Genomic DNA, 23,527 nt, shown 5'->3' with positions numbered 1-23,527 from the left:
CATAGGCAGAGATGGATGTGAAATGGCACACCCAGGTCAGAAACTAGTACCCTTACAGGATTCCAGCACCTGCAAGGTGAAGATTCAGCCACTGAGCTATTGTACTGAACCCATGAAAATAACTTTAATTGGCTGTTATTCCAGGTTTGTATCTGTTAAAAATTATACAGTTTAACACAATGCAATTCTACACATCGATTTGCTATTAATGAGATTCTTTCATAGGAGTCTTAAATTTCTATAAATTCAAGATCATGAATCCATTGCAAGATATGTTATGCAATATTAGAGATTGTTTATAGTACATGACAGAGGCTCTTTTTTTAAATTTTCATGTTGATGTTGCTTATATAGCTGAGGAGTATACATGGGGGTGGGAAGGATCAAGGAATATGGGAAAGTGGATGAGACCATTAAGCTTATCTTAAATAATAGGTCAGAAGGCTATTTTTTTAGCATGAACATTTAATACATTGCTGTTTGTCAGTGAACAATAGTCTTTCAAAACTATTCTCTAAACACAGTGGTAATATTCAAGGCGATTTGCAAATATCTGAAGAAATATTTTTTAAAATCAAATTACACTTCAGCAGATCAGAGAAAGAACTGACTTGCTCTTGAGCAGTTTCCAAGCAATCTGGCAAGCACTGCAGGTGCTTCAATTCAACATTAAGGAAAATTTTAAACAGGTGGTATTTTAAGCTACTTTGATATTCAACTGATTGCTAATATGTTTTGTTAAGTGTCATGCTATGGATTTACACAAAATGTAAATGATAATCTTTAAAAATAATCAATCCAAACGGTTGCTCAATAATCCATCAATTTCCCCTCCTAATGATACAATAATGTTGGCTGCCATTTTTGTTTGTTTGTTTGTTTTAAAAAAGGATTTGGCCAAGGCACAGTAGCCTAGCAGCTAAAGTCCTCAGCTTGCAGGAGCAACAATTCCTGTCCCAGTTGTTCCACTTCCCTTCCAGTTTCCTGCTGATGATCTGAAAGAAGCTCCTAGCTTTGGATTGGCTCAGCTATTCAGGCCAACCTGACTACTGTGAATCAGCAGATGGAAGATCTTTCTCTGTATTTCCTTCTCTGTGTAAACCTGACTTTCCAATAAGAAATAAGTTAATCTTTTTTTTAGAAAGAGGATTTTTTGGGCCAGGCGGCTTGGCCTAGCGGCTAAAGTCCTCACGTTGAAAGCCCCGAAATCCCATATGGGCGACGGTTCTAATCCCGGCAGCTCCACTTCCCATCCAGCTCCCTGCTTGTGGCCTGGGAAAGCAGGAGAGGACGGCCCAAAGCTTTGGGACCCTGCACCCGCGTGGGAGACCCGGAAGAGGTTCCAGGTTCCCAGCTTCAGATCGGCGCGCACTGGCCCGTTGCGGCTCACTTGGGGAGTGAATCTTTGGACAGAAGATCTTCCTCTCTATCTCTCCTCCTCTCTGTATATCTGACTTTGTAATAAATAAAATAAATGTTAAAAAAAGAAAAAAAAGGAAAGGATTTATTATCTTTTCATAATTTACTAATTTCATTGAGACAAAATCTATTCATGTAATCGAATCACTAACAGAAGGAACTAGCAGTAGTTACTCCACTATAAATCATGAAGAGAAAGAGCCATTGTTGTTTAATCATCAGATGAGAGAAAGTGAAATATAACATAAATCTGTGGGCTGTTAGACCACAAGATATTTTGAAGAATCTGTTGAATTTATCACCCTAGCTCTACTCCTTTGTTGTTTTATAAATAGCAAAAAAAAAATTAGTTTTGTTTTTGTCTACTTTTTCTTTTACTGTGTCACATTTATAAAATATAGCATATTAGTAAAATGAAAAATATATAAGATGCCCTATTAGTAAAAATGAAATCCTCCTATGACAAAACAGATTAATGGACTTAATCTATAGTATAACATTGTTAAAACACATACTAGATTTTGGAAAGTTATTTTTTAATTGTGTAGTTTAAAAATGAGTTAAAAAAATACAAATGTATATTGATGGAGTTATAGAGACTACCATATCCAGATGTGAAGATGCAATACAGTATGCTCCCTACTCCAAATCAAACATGGACTTCGATTGAAACTGTTGGCCATGTCTAGACAATGGATGCTTGACTCTCTGACAATGTCTGCATCAGCAAAGTTGGGGCACACTTAAATAACAGACTGATAGAATTATAACTTGTTATGAAAGACTATACTACTGTAACAGTATGGGGACAATCGGTCAGGAGAAGGGAATTTGGGGTGGGGGATCCCAGATTCTGCATAATTATATCATGAAATTCAAAATTGAAAAAAATACAGACATTGACTTATAAAATAATACTGAAAGTTCAATGATGAACTTTTTATTTTCTGTTGTTTGGTATTTCAGATAGGATATTTTATATTTTCTGGAAAAAATATGTATGCATTTTCCAGATTGATAATCTCAAAAAGTTCAAGATAGTAATTAGAATCCATTGACAAAAAATGCTACCACAATGAAAAGTTATGTGAATTCTTTAAAAAAAATGTTAAAGTCTTAAAGATATTTTCATTAACACAATGATTTTTTTCAGTTAAGAAAAATTATGCACTAAGTTTTCGGTAATACAAGTCAAGACTGTAAAAATACAAAAGTAATTATCATTTATGTGTTAAAACTGGCATATGTTTTTATGAACACACACCTTGTAGAATAATTCAAATCTACAATTACAGAAAACATTAGTTTTTACAGTAGCTTTGATTTTGGTTACCAGCCCATTTTTAAATAATTAAAAACTGAATTTACTATTGCATAATGTTTGAGCAGCTATTGATTTCTAGTTACTTTAGCAAAATGTAGCCGCTTGACACATAATTCTTACATTTTTGAAAATCAAGCTAAAACTTCAAAATGACAAAAGGAACAAATTGTTCAAATGAAATCATGACAAGTGTTACACAGAGAGGAACTAGACAGATACACAATGCTGAAATACTAATGCAAATCCTATCGACTGGCATGATGGCAGGGGTCTAAGATACAGCAGCGCATACTAAGAACAATCGCTCATGTTTCGTTCACACATTTTAATCTTTCAAATTAGAGGACCTGGATTTCCATTTTCATTAAGATAACTTCTTCAGAGGGACTGTTCAAATCTCTTGCACGTGAATGCTATCAAGTTTTTTTGTCACTCCTTGTTATTAGCATGCAATTTCCAGTGATGATTTTACTTGAAGCAAAAGTTATTTAAATATATGTTGCTTAATTTCAAAAGCTATGGGAGTGCTCTAATTGTCTCTTGCTATCACAGGTCTGTTAATTTCTGTGGTGAACATGGTTTATTCTGTGGTGTATGGTATACATTTTAATCATCCCAGGCCATACAAGGACATACGTAATGTCTATCTTCAGGTAGCCAAGGTTTCAAGTGCCGCTGTGTCACCACAACCATGCTAATGCTACATCCTTTGTTTAAATCTATCATAATGCAGTGTAGAGTATTATAGATCAAGCCTAAAATGAGAAGCAAAGCTCGAATAGAAGTTCATGTGTCAAGTTGTGGCCTGTTAAATAAGGGTAGAAGCAAAATTAAAGTCACACAGACAACACAGGGGGAAATAAAAGCATCACTGACAGCATATAACACGCTTCTTCATAAAATAAAAAAAGAAAAAAAATGGGACAAACACTACACATGATCTCAGGCAAAAATACACACACATGCATGCTACTTCAGAAGCTCAAAAAGATCTCTGATTACCAGCCCAGTGCAGTAGCCTAGCGGCTAAAGTCATCACCTCAAACTCGCCGGGATACCATGTGGGCGCCGGTTCTAATCATGGCAGCCCCACTTGCCATCCAGCTCCCTTCTTGTTGCCTGGAAATGCAGTAGAGGATGGCCCAAAGCTTTGAAATCTGCACCCATATGTGAGATCGGGAAGAGGCTCTGGGCTCCTAGCTACTGATCAGCTCAGTTCTGGCTGTTGTGGCCACTTGGGGAGTAAATCAGCAGACTGAAGATCTTTCTCTCTGTCTCTCCAACTCTCTGTATATCCTCTCCTCATTTCTGTATACAAATTAAAAAAAAAATCTCTGGTTACCAGTATCATATATGCATATCATTTCTTTTATTTTATTTTATTTTATTTTTACTTATTTTTATCATTTTATGATACGGTTCCATAGATCATGTGATTTCTCTTATCCTCTCCCTAAATCCCTCCCCACTCACTGAGGTCCCTTATCTAATTAAAATAGTGTAGTTCTTCATATAGAATCATAAGCTCATCATTGTGGGCATGGACAATGGCAGAAAGTCCAGAATGCTACAGATATAAGAAACAGTTGCATTGGGAATCCACCTTTGTCTAGAATTAGAGATGCATACTGAATTTTTTCCTCACATCTGGATATGATAGTCTCCATTACACAGTTACTATAAATCCAGTTAAATGAAAAGCCACAAAACATGATCAACAACAGGAAGAAAAAAAAGAAATTAACAACAACATGAAGTTAAATAACACGCTACTGAATGACTAATGTGTCTCTGAAGAAATGAAAAAGAAAGTCAAGAATGTGCTTGAGGAAAATGATGCTACTGTATGATCTATGAGTCATTGAAGAATTTAATCAAAAGAAAGTGTTTTGAAGAGATTAAAGCACCAAAAAAAAAAATCCATGAAATATAGTTTCCACTGATCTTTGTTGGTAAGATATATCTCCTGTAGGCAACAAATAAATGGGTTTTGTTTTGTTTTTAAATCCAGTCTATTAATTTATGATGTTCGATGAGTTTAAGCCATTTTCATTTAGGGTTAATACAAATAGGTTGTAAATTGTTTCTGTCATTTTAGCAATGGTTTGTTCATTGATTTAGTCTTCTGTTCTTACTTTACTGGGATGTTCTTCACATTTGTCTTTGGTTTTGGTGGGCATTATTCCTTTTCTCTGTCAAGAGAACATCTTTAAGTATCATTTGTAGGGCAGGTTTGGAAGAGGCAAGTTCTTTTAGCTTTTCTTTATCGCGAAAGAATTTTATTTTATTTTCAAAGACAAAGGAAAGCTTTGCTGTGTATGTTATCCTGGGTAGAAAAACTTTTATTCGCTTTTAAAATTTGGAATATGTCGTTACATTCTCTTCTTGCCTGTACAGTTTTCTGTGAGAGGTCTCCTGTGTGTTTAATTGGCATTCCTTTGTATATCAGTTAATCTTTTTCACGTGCACAATTAAGTTCAGTTGTAGAGAGCTTGATTATCATGTGTAGTGGCGACGATCGCTTTTAGTCAACCCTTTTAGTCAACATCAGCTCCTGCTGAATGTTGTTTCCCAATTCTTTTTCTAGATTAGGGAAATTTTCTCTTATTATTTAATTAAACATATTTTAAACACAGCTTCTCTTTTTGCACCTTCTGGGACTCCCATAGTTCTTATTTGGCCTTTTAATAGTGTCTTTCAATTCTTGAATACTTTTTTTGACCTGATCCAGCTCTGCTTCCAGCTTTTTGTTTGTTTCCCTCTGGTGACAGAAAATAACTTCCAATATGGAGATTCTTGTATCTCCTTTACTCTATTTTGCAGTCTCTCCACTGTACTTTTACTTTGTTCCATTGTAGTCTTCATTTTTGATATATTAGCTTTCATTCGATTCATTTCTAGTGTGACATATATATATTTTTTCTGTATATGAATTTTTTCCAGTGACATTTTTATTTGAGAGACAGAGGGAGAGAGAGAAAGAAGAAGAAGAAGAAGAAGCAGCAGCAGAAGCAGCAGAAGGAGGAGAAGGAGGCGGAGGAGGAGCAGAGGTAGAAGAAAAGAAGAATGAGAGAATGAATGAGGAGGGGGAGGTCTTACACCCACTGGTTTGCTACCCAAAAGTGGCCAGTGTCAAGGACAAGTTCAGGACAATGCCAAAAGCCACAAAAGCTATGTTGTCTCTCACATGACTGGCAGTAGTCCCAAGTACTTGGAGCATTTTTGTTGGCTTTCTAGGTGCATTAACAATAAGACAGATTAATAACCAGGGTTCTAAACAGAACTCGGGTGTAAGGCACGAGTGCTGCTTAAATAAAGTTAGATATTTTGCTCCAGAAGAAATTCTCTAATATTCCACAAAGCGTTACTTACATCATGCATCACATATAGTGACTATGAAATTGTTCAGATGTGAATATTGGTTTCAGCCTCTGAGAGAGCTGTGGTACTGTAGTTTCAGGTACACACTAAAACTCTAGCACGTCTCCAAATTCCAAATTTAATCCTGCTTCCTCTATGATTCCGTCAAAATCTATAATCATGTCCACAGTTTCTTATCTACTAATTTTAAAATGGGAAATTCCTTTAACACTATATACTACTTTAAAGTATGGTAAATTCCCCTAACAGTTTTCTATTGAGCTGCACAGATATTCCCTACACTAGTGCCTGTCACAGGCATGTGAAGAAGTGTATGTTCTTTCATTGTGTACACTTACCTGACAGTATCAATGTGGTGACTTAGGTGTGAACATAGCACCATCAGTAGTCCATTGTCACATACCAAAAGTGCTTAAACTTTTTGTAACCACACTATACAATATCAGTAGTGATTTTCATCTAGCAGAAGCTATTGGTATTCACTAGCTATTACCCAGTGGCCTGATTGCACTACATATTAATCAATGAAAGCATATCGGAAAAGGTCAATGTCTCGATCTTCAGAAAAAACAAAGAGGTCAGGATGAAAATAAGCTTTTATGCAATAATATGACTTCCTTTGCACTAATGCTTTGCAAATCTACTTTCATTATTTTTAAAGGAGCACATTTTCTGAGGAAAACTAATTGCATTGTTTTGGAAACTTTTTTTCTCATAGTAAGCAGTAGCAAGTGGTATTTTGAAAAGTCTATAAAATAAAAGCAATTATTATGGTTAAACTTACTAGGTTTTTCCTAACTTTGTATCTGGTTAATTGAGTCTAAATGTACCTACTGAAGGTTTTATGAGAAAAGAGAGAACTAATTCTATAGAACTGCAGAGATTGATAGATGATGCCTGTGGAGTGTTTCTATATGAAAAAAAAAATCTTAAGTAAATTATATTTGCCCAAGGGTTCCTAAAAATTCAAAGTGAAGTGTCTTCCAAAAATTCTTTATTAAATAAATTGTTGAGCCAGGACTTCCAATTTCTCTGAAAACAACTTGGTTAAAAAAAAAAAACAAAACAAAACAAACTAAAACAAAACAAAACAAAATAAACAAAAAAAACTGGTTTTCTTATTATAAAGTTTTTACATATAACATAATCAAATATTTTCTTCAATGTAACTTTTTATCTGTTTAATGCTAATGTCTTATTTATTAATTTGAAACAAAATTAGACAGGGAAATGTCAATTGCTTGTTTCCTCCCCATATCCACACATCCCAGGCTGGTCTGGATTGTAGCTAAGAACCAGGGACTCAATCCAGGGACTTAATGTTGAATATAACATTGCAGGGATCCAACAGCTGTGTGGTCCCTGAGGGCGCATATTACCAGGAAGCTGGACTAGAACTGGAAGCCAGGACTCAAGTAGAGGAGCTCTGCTATGGGATGCAGGGATTCGGAGCATTTGGTGGCTGCTGCACCAAATGCCTGCCCACTGAACCTGAATAGTTTTGTTGTTGTTGTTCTTGTTCTTATTGTTTTCCCCTACATTTACCCATTTAAGACTTAAAATATAAATACTTTTGAAGCCTTCATGGGGTCACAGGAGATGGCGAGTGGTTAGCCAGGAACTGGGGCTTCAGAGACTGTGGTAGAAGCCTAACACAAGAGCCCATATCTGACACTTGCTGGAGGGAGTGGCACAAAGGACTGCAGACAAAGAACCAGGTACCCAACCTAAGAAGTAAAATTGAACTGTAGACCTGAGGGTGAAATGACTTAGAAACCTGACCTAAGAAGAAGAATCTTAGAAGAAACACAACGACCAATAGGAAGAGAAGAGACAGAAGCACAGTTAATATTACTGAAGACTTCGCTGCAAAGGAACAACAGCCTTTGCCAACGCAGAGTTAGCTGAGAAATACATGAGGAAATGGGGGATGCAGAATTCTGAAAACTCCTTATAAAGATTCTTACCAATAACGAAAAGCAAATCCCGGAGTTCAAGGAATATGTCACATAAGAAATAGCAGCACCGCAATTATATCAAACCAAATGATTAGAAATGAAGGACGCAATAGAGCAAATTAAAAATTCAGTAGAAAAATCTCAATTAATAGAATGAAAGAGGCAGAAGAAAGAATCTCAAAATTAGAAGATATTTCTTCTCACCTTAAGCAAACAATAAAAAAGCTGGAAGAAGAGCTGGGTCAAGCCAAAATGTATTCAAGAATTAAGAGACACGGGCCTGGCGGCGTGGCCTAGCGGCTAAAGTCCTCGCCTTGAGAGCCCCGGGATCCCATATGGGTGCCGGTTCTGGTCCCGGCAGCTCCACTTCCCATCCAGCTCCCTGCTTGTGGCCTGGGAAGGCAGTTGAGGACGGCCCAGTGCATTGGGACCCTGCACCCGCGTGGGAGACCCGGGAGAGGTTCCAGGTTGCCAGCTTCGGATCGGCGCGCATCGGCCCATTGCGGCTCACTTAGGGAGTGAATCATCGGACGGAGGATCTTCCTCTCTGTCTCTCCTCCTCTGTGTATATCTGGCTGTAATAAAATGAATAAATCTTTAAAAAAAAAAAGAATTAAGAGACACTATTAAAAGGGCAAATATATGATTTATGGGTGCCCCAGAAGGCACAGAAAAATAAGCTTGGTTTAAAAGTCTGTTTAATGAAATAAGTGATTTGAGAGTGAACCAGCAAATGGAAGATCTGTATGTCTCTCCCTTTCTTTCTGTATCTCTCTGCCTTTCAAGTAAGCAATACTTTAAAAAATGTGAAAGCTAAAGATTGAAAAAGATACATTAATACGGCAAATTTCAAAAATATTCAAAAATTAATTTTCATTGAAAAAGAAAATCCATCTTCCTTCTGAACAAAATAAAACTGTAATAATGAAGACAAAAATATTAAAAACAAACAGTGGAAAGCAAGAAAAGTTATCAAGCTATTCCAAAATAGCAGTGAACAAATAAACAAGCATAAGTCTCATCTTTTCATTTGTCAACTAATACAGTAGTGAGGCAATACAGATTACTTTAGGACTTTCTTTATTGAAGTTAGATTTCACTTTTTTTTAAGATTTGTTTATTTTTATTGAAAAGGCAGATATACAGAAAGAAATAGGGACAAAGGGGAAAAAAAATATCTTGCATCTGTTGGCTCACTGCTCAAGTGACCGCAACAGCCAGAACGGTGCCAATCTGAATCCAGGAGCCAGAAACTTCCTCCTGGTATCCCACATGGGTATAGGGTCCCAAGGCTTTGGGTCATCCTCCACTGCTTTCCTAGGCCACAAGCAGAGAACTGGATGGGAAGCCATCTGATATTTGCAGAACTAAGATACATACTCACATCCACACCAATAGGTGTTGTTGGATTTCTGAAAGTAGGTCAATCTCACTGCTGGAGTTTTGCTGTGCAGAAGCTTCTTAGTTTGATGTTGTGTCAGCTTTTGGGTTGACTGCCTCTTCTTTTGGTGATTTTCTAAAAAGTCTTTCCAGATGCCTATATCTTGTACAATGCTTCTCATATTTCCTCTTCATTTGATGGTTTCTGGGTGCAAATGTAGGTCCTTGATCTATTTAAAGCTGAATTTGGTAGTCTTGCTTCTTAATTTTGCAGGCTGCTGTCCAAATGTCACAACAGCATTTGAAGATACCAAACTTTTCCCCCAAGGTTATTTTCAGTTCTTTTGTCAAAGATTAGTTAGCAGTACATGTATGGATTCCCGTTTGATTTTTACTATGTTCCATTGATATTCTTCTCTGTTTCTGTACAGTTACCAGTTTGTGTTCTTTACTACTGCATTCTCACTGTCTTGAGGTCTGGAATTCTGATTTCCCCAGCTTTATTTTTGCCGTTCAGGATAGCTTTGGCTATTCAGGATCTCTTGTTTTTCAGATGAGCTTTTATATCATCTTTTCTATTTTTGAGACCATTTACAACAAAATGGTCATGACTGGAAAATATTATGCTTAGTGAAATAAGGCAATCAGTGAAGTACAACTGTTCTCTCTGATATAAAGCAGACTTCATGAAAAATATAAGATCAATAGATGTATAAGCAAACATGTATATACATTTATTCTCATAAATGAACTGTTAAATGGAAACTGGTATACTGGAAATTAAGCATACATTGCACTATGCAGCTCTAATCCTGAAGAAAAGATGGACTTCCAGTGAAACTGTTACATATACTCTAAGAATAGGATACTGGATTTGCTACCATCACCTATACCTAAAATGCCACTACAAAGTTAATTAGCAGAATTTCGCACTCCTAACTGTTGCTGAAAGTCTACACCATTATAATAATATGGGGGAAACAATCAAGGGGGGATAGGGAGGGAGGAAGGGAGTGTGGAGAGGGGAATCCCTATACTTATAAAACCATATCATGGGATATAAAAGAAAGTTTAAAGGTGACATATTAGTATATTTATATGTACTAATACATGTAGTAAGACAGAGACTTACCAATGTGTTTATTATTTTATTTTCAACTTACATATAGGAGATGTGGTGATGTACATGGAATAGCCCCATCTGGGAATTTGGATAATCATGTGAATTAGCTGCTGTGTAAAAAAATGCATATTTGTATATGAGCGGAAGCTAAGCCCAAACATCCTGCTTTCCATTTTCCCCTAAGCTGTGTTCACACTGAAAGCACAACCTTGCAAAAAGGCATATCACTTAGAAATTTCAGTAATCCTTCCTAACCAGTTGCCAGTGCCATTAAGAGGAACTAGGAGTACAAGACTTAATGCTCTCTTAACGTCGCACATCCCAAAGCGAGCTGTTTGTAATGAGCCCACATCATCAGTAAAGTGCAGCCAGATAGCGTGTACATTACGGTACAGGCTTTCAAATCTGATCTCCCTACAGCACTTCCAGTGAAATGGAGCTGAATACAGCAAATCCCGATTTTTCACATTTACTGTTATTAAAGAAAGGAGCAAAGTAGCGCCAAGGGGAATGAAAGAATAAAGCCATGGCTATTCAGTTGTGAAGAAAGTAAATTAATAAAACTAACCTCATTTCTTTTGTACATGCTTTCAACACATGCCCCTGGAGAACAATTCCCTTTATAGAACACAATAAGGAGGGGGTGACATATGAAGCTTTGCAACTGTTTGGGTAACACTTGCAGTTGATGCATCATGAGGAGTTAATGTGCCACCTTGTGTGTCACACAATGTCTGATATTTTTTTGATAGGGGCTTCTCCTATTCAGATTACATATTAGAAATTTTGGTAAATATTGCACTCTCATCAAGTTCACTATATACACTTATTATCAGGGAGACAGATACATTATACGTGACTTTATTCAACAAAACTTTATGGATTTTTACACGTGTATGATGATCATGTCTAAAATAAATACAAAATTCTTGGAATCCCAGCCTATACAAAATTGTAATAATAATAATTTTAAAATAAAATATAAATAAATAAATAAATAATCCACATTTTGTCCTTGCTATACAAAACTTGATACTGCATGCTAAAAAAAAAAAAATGCATTTCTCCTCATTGACAAACTGAATAACCTCCAGGCTGTTCATATGCCAGGAAGTTGATTTTTCATTTCAGAGGTTAGATGAAGGATGTATGTAAGAATGTTTGCAAAATTTTCTGACTTACTCTTTTATTTGGTGGATTCAATTCAAAAATAATTCCAGTATCATTTAATAGCCTATAATATATACACAATTGAATTCATCAACAGATATGCATATATATATATATATATATATATATATATATATATATATTTTTCAGCTTTTTCTTTTCAAAAGAAAAATGAAGATAAATACTCCAGCAAAGGGACAGCACAGTGGCATAGCTAGCTACGCCTTTGCCTGCTGTTAATGCTGGTCCAATACCCAGTTGTTCCAATTCTGATCCAGCTCCTTGCTTATGGCCTGGGAAAGCAGTAGAGAATGGCATACATCCGTGGGCCTCTACACCAATCGGGAGATCCAGAAGATGCCCCTGGCTCCTGGCTGCAGATAGAAATATTTCGGGCAATTGCAGCTAGTTGAGGAGTGAACCTGAAGAGGTTTCTCTATGACTGTAACATTTCCATTAAAATAAAAATAAGGCCTGGTGTGGTGGCCTATTAGCTAATGTCCTCAACTTGAATGTGCTGGAATCCCATATGGGCACCCGTTCTAATCCCAGCAGGCCTGCTTGTGGCCTGGGAAGGCAGTAAAGGACAGTCCAAAGCCTTGGGACCCTGCACCCATGTAGGAGACCCAGAAGAAGTTCCTGGAACCTGGTTTCGTATCAGCGCAGCACCGGCCATTGCAGTCACTTGGGGAGTGAATCATCAGATGAATGATCTTCCTCTCTGTATATCTGACTTTGAAATAAAAATTTATAAGTAAATAAAAATGTAAAAATAAATAAAAATAAGATAAGACTCTGTGTGGCACCCTAGCAGCTACAGTCCTCACCTTGCATGTGCCAGGACCCCATATGGGTCCCGCTTCCCATCCAACTGCTGAGAAACCAATAGAGGATAGCCTAAAGCCTTGGAACCCTGCACCCGCACGGAATGCCCGAATCGGCTCAGCTCCAGCCATTGCAGCCGGTTGGGGATTGAATCAACAGCCGAATATCTTCCTCTCTGTCTTTGCTCCTCTCTGTGTGTCTGACTTTCCAATTAAAAAAATAAAATAAATCTTCAAAGAAATACTCCAACAAATAATATATTTTAGTCAAAATTTTTATCTAATAATTTTGGAGCTAGTTTCTAAATAAGTTATTTTCTAGATTTTATATTACAAATACAGCATATCTTCTGCATTAAAAATTCAAAATAATGAAAAAATATATTTATATTTAGATAGATCAAATATTGTGATAGGAGTTATAAACTTAGTTTATGTTATAGAATTATGCTTTTTTTCTAATAGTACACTTATTTTATTTTTGATGATGTTTACATAGTAGAGAAGGATGTACGCCTATGTGGACCACTGATTAGCCTGGAGAGGGTTGAAGAGCAGGGAAAGTGGAGGCGACAATTGCTTCCAATCTCCTTTTTCCCTTTTATATGAGGAAAGTGAGAAGAAGAGAAGAGGGACTCTCCCAACAGGCCAACCACCACAGTGCCTTGCGATGGGGATGCTCAGCTGATGTCATTGAGGAAGTTATCCTTTTAAAGAATATCCATTCATATACTCAGTTTACTTATAAAGGCATACAACCTACTGGCTTTAGAAGCTCATGTAATATTTCTGCAGATGTATTTAAAATGTGGTTCATGAAGCTTTCTTTGAAGCTTTTGTTATGCCTTTACTAACTCCCCAAATGACTTAACAACCAGAACGTGGCCAAGCTAAAGCCAGGACAGAGAATCTTCATCGAAATTTCCACCTTGGATAGGAAGGACACAAGGACACAGATTCATTTTTTTAAAGATATATTTATTTTTGTAAAGATATATTTATTTTTATTGCAAAGTAAGATATACAGAGGAGAGACAGAGCGGCAGATCTTCTGTCTGATGATTCACTCCTCAAGAGATCACAACAGCCATTACAATGCCAATCTGAATCCAGGAGCCAGAAACTTCTTCCGGGTCTCCCACGTGAGTGCAGGGTCCCAAGGCATTGGGCAGTCCTCGACTGCTTTCCCCAGCCACAAACAGGGAGCTGGATGGGAAGTAGAGCTGCTGGGATTAGAACCAGTGCCCATATGGGATCCCGGTGTGTTCAAGGCAAAGACTTTAGCTGCTAGGCCATGACGCCAGGCCCAAGATATATTTATTTTTATTGCAAATTCAGATATACAGAGAGGAAGATCTTCTGTCCGATGATTCACTCCCTCAGCAACTGCAATGGCCGGTGCTGCGCTGATCCGAAGCCAGGAGCCAGGAACTTCTTCCAGGTCTCCCACATGGGTGCAGGGTCCCAAGGCTTTGGGACATCCTCGACTGCTTTCCCAGGCCACAAGCAGGGAGCTGGATGGGAAGCAGGGCTGTCAGGATTAGAACCGGCGCTCATATGGGATCCTGGTGTGTTCAAGGCAAGGACATTAGCTGTTAGACTGCCATGCCAGGACCAAGCACACAGATTCTTAACTAATTTACTCATGATTGAGGTGAAAGGCAGAAATAGAGAAAAGGTGTTAGAAAGAAACTGAAACAGCGTGTCATGACAATACAAAACAATGATCTTAAGGCAGCTGATTCAATCTCCAATTGCTTGTAGCAACTGGTGCTTAATCCATGCCAAAGTGAGGATCCTGAGTCTCCCATGTGGAAGTCAGGGACCTAGTACTTGAACTCTCATTGTTGCTTCTCCACATCATTGGGCAGCTGGATTGGAATACAACCCTGGAACTCAAGTCTGGTCACAAGAGTCTCAAGCACAGGGTTTTGTTGTTATATTTTATTTTATTTCATTTCATTTCATTTTTTATTTTATTTTAATAGGAAAAGCAGATATACAGAGAGCAGGAGATACACTTTACCACTTCCCTCCAATGGTTCACCTCCTATGTGGACAGAATAGCTGGAGCTGAGCCATTCTGAAGCCAGGAGCCAGGAACTTCTTCCATGTCTCCCACACGGGTGCAGGGTCCTGAGACTTTGGGCCATCCTTGACTGCTTTCCCAGGCCACAGCAGGGTTGGATGGGAAGTGGTGCATACAGGAAACAAACTGGTATCCACTTGGGATCCTGGCACGAGCAAGATGAGGACTTAAGCTGCTAGGCTACAACACCAGACCCATAAATTGTTCTTTTAAAAGAGAATTTTGCTGAAACATAAACATATGAAAGTACAACAAGAAAAGAAAGTAGAAAAAGAATCGGAGGAGGTGTCATACGGTGCCATCTTAACCCACATCACAGAAAAACTGTTTTTTTTTTTCTACTAATGTGAAGTCACAGATATTTTTAAGCAGTAGACCACGTGATCTAATTCATTTGTTACTGTACTTTTAGCGTTTATTAAATTATTTGGTAACCTAGATTGCACAGTGCAGGCTTATAAATTAAATATCAGTTTTGGAGACTTCAAAAGTGGATTATGGTGAAAAGAAAAAAAGAGTAGTAGTTTTATCAAGGAATATATTAAGGACTAGACAGCCTGAGTTCTGGTTCTACTTTTAGATAAAAGCGATGGAACTGCTTGAGAGAGATGACGAAGAAAGTACTGCAATCAAATAATTTTCTTCAGGTTGGATTTTCTTGTTATTGCCTTGAGTTTTTACTTGAGGCCATGGATGACAAGTTGACTGTATTTTTCAAAGAAAGGGGCAAAGGAATGAGTGCGAGAAAGTCTAGATGTTCTTTGCAGCCATTAATTGTAAGAAAAATATTAGATGTTTAATGGGAAATGCAAAGGGTAGAATTCTTTATTGGCATCTTATAATTTTAACCTCGTTTACAGATATCCATAGATCACTCATAGTCAGAAAATGCACACACATACAAATGATGATATTTGGTCTCTAATTTTTTGTGATTATCACTTTAGTTTTTCATGAGTGATTGGTAAATGGTACCTGTATAGCAACATATCATATTATTAAGCATGTCTTTACTGAGCTGATGATGTTCAAATGTGTTAGAAAGAACCCAAGATGCAGTAACAGAGTCACATCCTGTTAAAGCTTTTCTATAAATTCATGTTTGAACACCTGCCCTTTTCAAAGTCATTTCACAGTATTTTGCTCTAGAGCAGTTTTATTTTGAGACACGCACTCACAATGTCATCTACAGTAGCTGCTTTGGATCACAACGGATCCTCCAAGATTTATGTCATACCTTTGGCTATAAAACCCTTGTAATATCTATTTCTCCGGAAAGTTTTTATATTATCATTTTAGCCTCGATCCACAGTTATTCCTTGTAATGTGAAAAAAGTTATAAACAGGCAATTTCCACTAAACCTGTTCTCATAATACATGGCCAGAAGATGTTTTTGTCTTTGTTTATTCACTCTTTCTTTTTACTCTGAAGGTTTAAACCGCTATCAATAACATGAGAGAGCAGGCATTTTGGGAAGAACTCGCTGAATTGTTCTAACTTCCTTTCTTATCAAAATTCTTTTCATGTTAATTGCACCAAAAGGTGAATGGACTCTACCACATACATTTATTATCTCCAGCTTTCAGCTCAGAATGATTCTCCATGCAGGTAATTTGGGAGAAAGAGGTAATCATAAAATATTCTGTACTTAGTAAAAGGCAGTAAAACATCATGTATTTGGAAATTCATTAGGACACAAAAAATTTGAGAAGCACTTGCATATTAGTATGGACCACTTGAAAGCCAATTTTACAAAAATTCAGGATAACAAATGAAATATGATTTTATATAATAGACTGATAAAGTTTATATATGGTATATTTTTAAATTATTATGTTTTTTTTACATGATGAAAGCTTGTTTCCTGGCATGGTGGTATTGAGGTGGTAGAATGGTTTAGAGGTGGATCCTCTCAAAGGTAATTAGATAATGAGAAATACATGTTTACGGATTAATAAACAGTTCTTCCCTGATGTGGATTAGATTTTCAAGGAATGGATTAACTACAGGGCGAAGAGATTGCTAGGAAATGGTGTTTTGGGCAACCCTTTGCTTTTTTGCTTCCTCTCTCACAAAAGTTTCTTGTGTGTGTAAAGCTGGTTCCCTTTCTACTCCTCTGCCATATTGCGATGGAACCTGGGAATCCTCCCCAGCAGGGTTGCTTGGACATTCTGTTCACCAGGATCAGAAGTCACATAAACCTCTTGCTTCCACATCACTTGGCATCAGGTAGTCTGTCAATGCACCATGAAAACAGACAGAATGGAGTGTTGTGACAATGATCTGAGAATACACGAGTGGCTTTGGAGCCGGGTAATGGTCAAATTTAGGAAAAGTAGCTAAAAAGGCTTATATTGCTAAACAAAAATAAACAAAAAAGAGTGCTATATGTGGTCCCACTGAGGATGCAGAAGGAGCCATCGATTGGTTATCAGGATGAACGTGCAGCTAGAAATATGGACAGCAGAGTTCATGGTGATAAGGCGTTAGGTGGAACTGAAGACCTAATTATGGGTGACCAGAGCAAAAGCTTCCCTTGTCCCCTGATTTCCATGAATGTGGCTACACTGAGTCCACATTTTTAAGGCTTTTGATACAGCCAAAGAAAAGTGATGCCACAGGATTCCTGGCAATAGAAATGTCTGAGCACAATGTTGAAAATGCTGGCTGGATGCTTTTAACCACTCATTAGGAGGTAAAGGAGGAAACAAAAACTATTATAAAAAGAATTTGAAACTGAAAAGGAAGCTGCACCAAAAAGTAAGCAAAGTTACAGACAGGCTAAGATAAGAGTGGAAGAAAACCAAAACAAAACAGGGATAGATGTGTCTTAGCAATTCCTTGCGAAAATTCTTAACGTGGATAAAAAATGAGCTGAATGTTGTGCAAAACGACAAGAATGACTATGGCTCATGGGCATCATAAAAATCTGGAAGCCTCTCATTACAGAACACAAGTCTTAGAACACAGTGATTTCAGCAAAGAGGACAGGGTGTACACGATGAAGCTCCCTGATCAGGACAGCCGCTTCCCTGCTCAAAATCCCTGCTTGACCCAACTCCATTCTTGGCAATGACACATTCTACAGTCACTGCTGCCAGGGTTTGGGTGGGCCTAAGGGAGGGTCTTGCACTATGCTGAAGTGAGCAAAAAGCAGATATCGGTGGTCTATAAACGCTTAGTAAAGTAAGAGGCAAAATCTGAGGGATTGTGGTAATCTCTGCAGGTGTTCATTCATTTTCTTACAATTTTTTAAAAAATTGCTTATTTGAAAATCAGAATTAGAAAGAGAGAAAGGAAAAGGAACATGCGCTTCCTTTTGTTGGTTCACTCACCAAATGTCTTCAACAATCAGGACTAGGTTGGATATAAGCCCGGAGCGAAGAATGTCCGCTATAACTCCTGGTAAGGTGGCAGGGACACATAGACAGGATCATTTCGGAGTGGATAACCTGAGATTTGAACTCTTCGATATGTGATAACAACTTAATCAGTTGTTACAAATATTAGACCTCCACTAATATTTAAAACAAAACCGAATCGTCCACATACGATTCCAGCCAAACAAGTGGAACGGTCCTGGACAGCACCCACTGAGCCAAGGCTTAGAAGTGCACGGTGGAGCGCAACCTTTAAGAACCTGGAATGATAAAAGCTTCAGAAATACACAATCCGGGCCCTGCATGATAGCATAGTGGTTAAAGTCCTCACCTTGCTATCGCCCTGTGATCCCATATGGGCGCCGGTTCTAATCCCGGCAGCTCCACTTCCCATCCAGCTCCCTGCTTGTGGCCTGGGAAAGCAGTGCAGGACGGCCCAAAAAGCACTGGGTCCCTGCACCCGCGTGGGAGACCTGGAAGAGTTCCTGGCTCCTGGCTTCGGATTGGCTCAGCTCCAGCCCTTGCGGCTGCTTGAGGAGTGAACTATCGGATGGAAGATCTTCTTCTCTGTCTCTCCTCTTCTCTGTGTATCTGCCTTCCCAATAAAAAAAAAAAATAAATAAATCTTAAAAAAAAAAAAAATACAGAAATACACAATCCCAGTCTTAAAAGCCTTTAAGAAGTGTCCTGTAACTCCATCCTGACAGGGGGTCCAGGACGACTGACATTGACAAAGCCACAGGGAAAGCCTGCTCCAACAATCACCTCAGTGTACAAAGGTATGCTGACACAGAACCATTAGAAAATATAGGCCAGCTGTAAGATTTGACACATGGAAAAGAAAAGAAAAAGGGTTTAATTCCTTCCCTACTACATATCACTCTTTCCACAAAGCCAGTTTCTCTTTTCTGTTGGCCATTTCCCCTCTTTTGGAATACAAATGTGATCTTCTCTTGTTCCAATACTGAATTGTGCAAGTGAGTTTTTTTTTTTGTTTTTATTTTAAATGTTCATACTTGTAAAGACATTTACCAGGAGTCTTTGAATAAACTGGGCACTTTGACTTTTGATTGAAGTTGGAACATAACAATAAATGTGACTGTTGGCATGGGATGAATTCATCTTCCGTTGTGAGAATGCCAACTTTGGGGCAGAGGAAAGTATGCTGTGATCTGAATATACTTTGTTGTCAAAAGATTCATTTTCCAGACATTTGGTCTACGGGTGGCCATCGTTGAAGTTGTGGGACCCTTAAGAGTGGTACCTACTACAAGGTAATTAGGTTACAGAAACTCCACCCTAGTGTGTGGATTTTAGCTAACTTCTGCAAGTAGGTCAGGTCTTGGGAGACTGGATTAATTTCCACAAAAAATGGGTTATTATAAAGTAACCTGGCCCCTCACTGATTTGTCTTTTAAATCTTTAGTTACTTTTTGGATTCAAAAAAGTTCACAGACAAAATTCTAGAACAATGGCATCCATAACCTCCTTCCGTCCCTCTTTGTTCTGCTTTGTTGCACACACATGGTCATCCTTTGTATCTGCTTGTGTTTTGGCTCTTTCACATTGTAGCCATAAACACTGTTTTATATCTGCTGGAACTTCAAAGGTGTATGGCGTAGAATGTGAACCAAACCTTAGTGGGCAAATAGGATTTTTATGAAGAATGATTATTAGTATAAGTCCATAACAGGACAAATCACAGTCACATTGCAGAAACATTTTAAAATTACAGGAAGAATTCAAGTAATTGGTTTCATGAATTTGAATAGTAAGGTATAAATACAAAAAGCATCACTTTTAGTAAAATTAATGATGCTATGTTAACTTATACTTGTTTTATTTTGTGTGATCACAAGTATATTGAAGAACTATAGATCTGAACAACAAGTATGATTGCATGAGTTTTACAGTTAGTATATTTCCCTCTCAGCTTTTATTTAGCCATGTTACCATTTGCAGTGCTGAAGAGCAGTGTTAAATGTATATTTAAAGGTATGTTTTTATAAGCCCACTGATTTATTTTATTAAATATCTTTCACAGTTTTCCTTATATGATACTCCTGTAGAATATGTTTTCAAGGTCCTTCTTATAGTTAGATAATCTTGTCAGTAATGTGTCCCATTCCATTCCAGATGAAAATTCTTCCCCCCTTTCTTCTTCTTTTCTTTTTCTATTATGACTAAAAATGCTCCTAGCAGAGAAAAAAAATTCTGATCACTTGTGAAACACGTGTATTTTCAATGCCGCCAGCCTCCAAGCATATTGATGCTCCCTACACATTTACCCATATTCATGATCACTTATAGCTTTGGCAGAATGCCATTTTTATGTCAATAATCAAATGTGCGAAGCTATGAAACTTTTTCAAAAAGCTTCATGAAAAATAGGATGAAAATCTAAATTTAACTTGTGGCCAAAAAAAAAAAAAAAAACTTACTAAAATTCATGGATTTGAAGGGTTTTAAAAGTTTAATGAAAATTCATATTGGAAAACACTTCACACTGACTTTGAATTACTTTACATAAAAGTAAACTTATTTTTAAATTGTGATTTTTTTTTTCCCATGAACTCTCTGAATTATCTTTGGATGGTATTTGTTGAGGCAGAATTAATTGTTACCACTTTCTCTGCAGTCTTTTGCCATTACTATCATAAAACGTGTTACACAATTTTCATCCGTTAGATACTGGCTTTGCAGATGGTAAACATCTATAAGTTATTGTGTCAATAAAACTGCCTAGAATCGAAGTGATAAGTACGTATACATCTTGTGAGAAGACATCATACAAAGACATCCGAAGGGAAAAACTGACTGTGCTTCAGTGGGTTGTTATTGACAGCAGTAGGAAGAACAGTTGAACATGCTATGGTTCAAGCGACTTCTACAGTCCGCTCTTCAACACAAATTTAATGCCGTGCATTTCCAAATATAATTGTGACTGTCAAGTGATTCAGCATTTATTAGAATGCTGAAATTCAAATAACACATTTAAGATATGAACAATATGGTCTGTGCATGTAGTATCCCGTTTCATTTTGTATATGCTGATATCTGTATACTTCAAAAACATAATTGACACTGCTGACAAGTGTGGTTTTTTTGGAAGTAATTCAGCAGATGTTAAAAAAAAAAAGGAAGGAAGGGAAAAGCCTTCTGTACTATCCTATCCAGATGTGAGGATACAATGCAGTATGCATCTCTACTTACAGACAAAGACTCCCAATGAACCTGTTTACTATGTCTTGACAATAGGATGCTGGACTCTGCCATTTTCCATGCCCACAATGATAGACCTATGATTGTGTATGAAGAATTATACTTTAGTAATGATATAGGGGAATTCATTGTGGGGGTGGGGATGGAACTGGCAAAGGGATAAGGAAAATCCCAGGGCCTATGGAACTGGATCCTAAAATGATAATAATAAAAAGAAGTAAAATTTAAAAAAATAAATATGGGCCTATCATGGTAGCCTTGTGGCTAACATCCTCACCTTAAATGAGCTGGGATCCCTTATAAGCACAGGTTCTAATACTTCCTGTTGCAATTACCATCAAGCTCTCTGTCTGTGGCCTGGGAAAACAAAGACAGCCCACTGCCTTGGGAGCCCCTGTGCCTTCATGGGAAACCTGGAAGAAGATCCTGTTCCTGGCTTCAGAATGGCTCAGCTAAGGCCTTTACGGATGTTTTCGGAGTGAACCAGCAGACAAAAGGTCTTTCTCTCTGTATCTCCTTCTTTCTGTATATCTGCCTTTCCAATAAAAATAAATCTTTAAAAAACGAATGTGAATAACAGGGTGGAATACCATGTATTCTTTAATATAATTTAAAATATGTATAGTGCAGTAAATGAAAGTTAGCAGATAGAAATTGTGTAAATATTACTGTGGTAATTCTTTAAAAAACCTGAATCTATAAATTCTGAAATATCAAAAAAAATCATCCACTAAATTTACACATTTTGAAATTTGAGATTGCACATTGTTTGTCTATTGGCAATGGAAATGCGTTTCTTTAATAACCAGAAGAAAATGACAAATTTCTTTTTGAAAAATAAAGTAAAATGAGGTGAGATAGTGTTAAGTAAACAAACCACTGGCATCATAAGGCATTTTCTCCTCCAGCTGCTCTTCTGGCTGGTCAACCCATTTATTGCAGTGAGAAACCATCAGAGCAGGTGGCTGCTCAATTTATTTTGCTATGGAAGATTAACCTCGAAGCTATTTCTGCATTTACTAGAAAACACTGAGTCATGACAATTACAACAACCATCTCCACTGCTATGCAATCAATTCTTTTATGCAGGGGATTATGCTGCCCCCCGCAAAAAAAGTGTTAGCAAGAATGTGATTTTAGAGGTGTGAATTACTTGTTTTCGTATTCATCATGTGTCAACTACATGTGTATAAAAATGCAATGGAAACATTATCATTAACTATGTCATATTTGTTTTGATTTCTAAACTCTGAAAGTTGATTGTAAAACACCAAGTTTTATTAAAATAGAATTGTTTAAAACTCAACATTTAGATTTATTAATTATTTTTAATCTAAAATAAACATATGCGTATTACACATATTCCTTTCCATTTCCAATGTGGGTTTCTACATAACCCTAATATTTACTTAGTTATTGACACATATTATATCAACATTAGTATTAGACCTCTTTTGGCCTTTTGGTTTAAACAGTGTTTTATTCCTGGTTTAAGAAAGATAATATAAGAAAAAAATGTCATTTACAATGCATTTAGAAAGATAAAATAAGGAAAACATGTTGTTTATGGTATATTTATTTGTTGGGGTTAAAATTAGCTTTTGTGATTTTTTTTCTAGGACGTAATCATTATCACAGTACAATCAGCATTTGCAGGTTCTCCTCATGATCAATGTTTCTTTGTAATGGCCTGTGATTGATATTTACAGGCCTCATAATAGGAAATCAATTGAAAATGATGAAGGGTAGATTGTAGCAAAAAATAAAAGTGAAAAATATATGCTAGTAGGAAATTGGAAACAATAGATATGCATTTTTCAGTATACAGTAAACATCTGTTAAATCATCCCTAAATATTTTTCTATAGGCATGAAATTACAAGTTTACAAATTGTGCTATCTTGAAAGCTACAATATCTTATTTATTTTTCAAGCCATTCGTTTTGTTAAACTCATGAAATAATGATATAATACAAAACTTCACTAATGACATTGGGTTAAGACAATAGAATATATGATGACTTGGTAAAGCTGTAAAACCTGAAACTGCACTAGATTATGGTACTAGCTTTCAATTAAATACTCAAGTTTTAACAATATGAATCTAATAACTTGATGTGTGCTTTTACCTAGGCCTTGTTGCATATTTGTTTGAGCTAATAATAGTTCAGTTGTTGTCAAGGCATTTGTGAAGTGATTAATACTCATAGTGAACTTTAAGTGGATTATCATAGTTAATGTGAATAGGTCTCATCCA

Source organism: Ochotona princeps, chromosome 12 (assembly GCF_030435755.1).
Source record: "Ochotona princeps isolate mOchPri1 chromosome 12, mOchPri1.hap1, whole genome shotgun sequence".
Classification (NCBI taxonomy): domain Eukaryota; kingdom Metazoa; phylum Chordata; class Mammalia; order Lagomorpha; family Ochotonidae; genus Ochotona; species Ochotona princeps.
Note: the sequence above shows the minus strand (reverse complement) of the source record.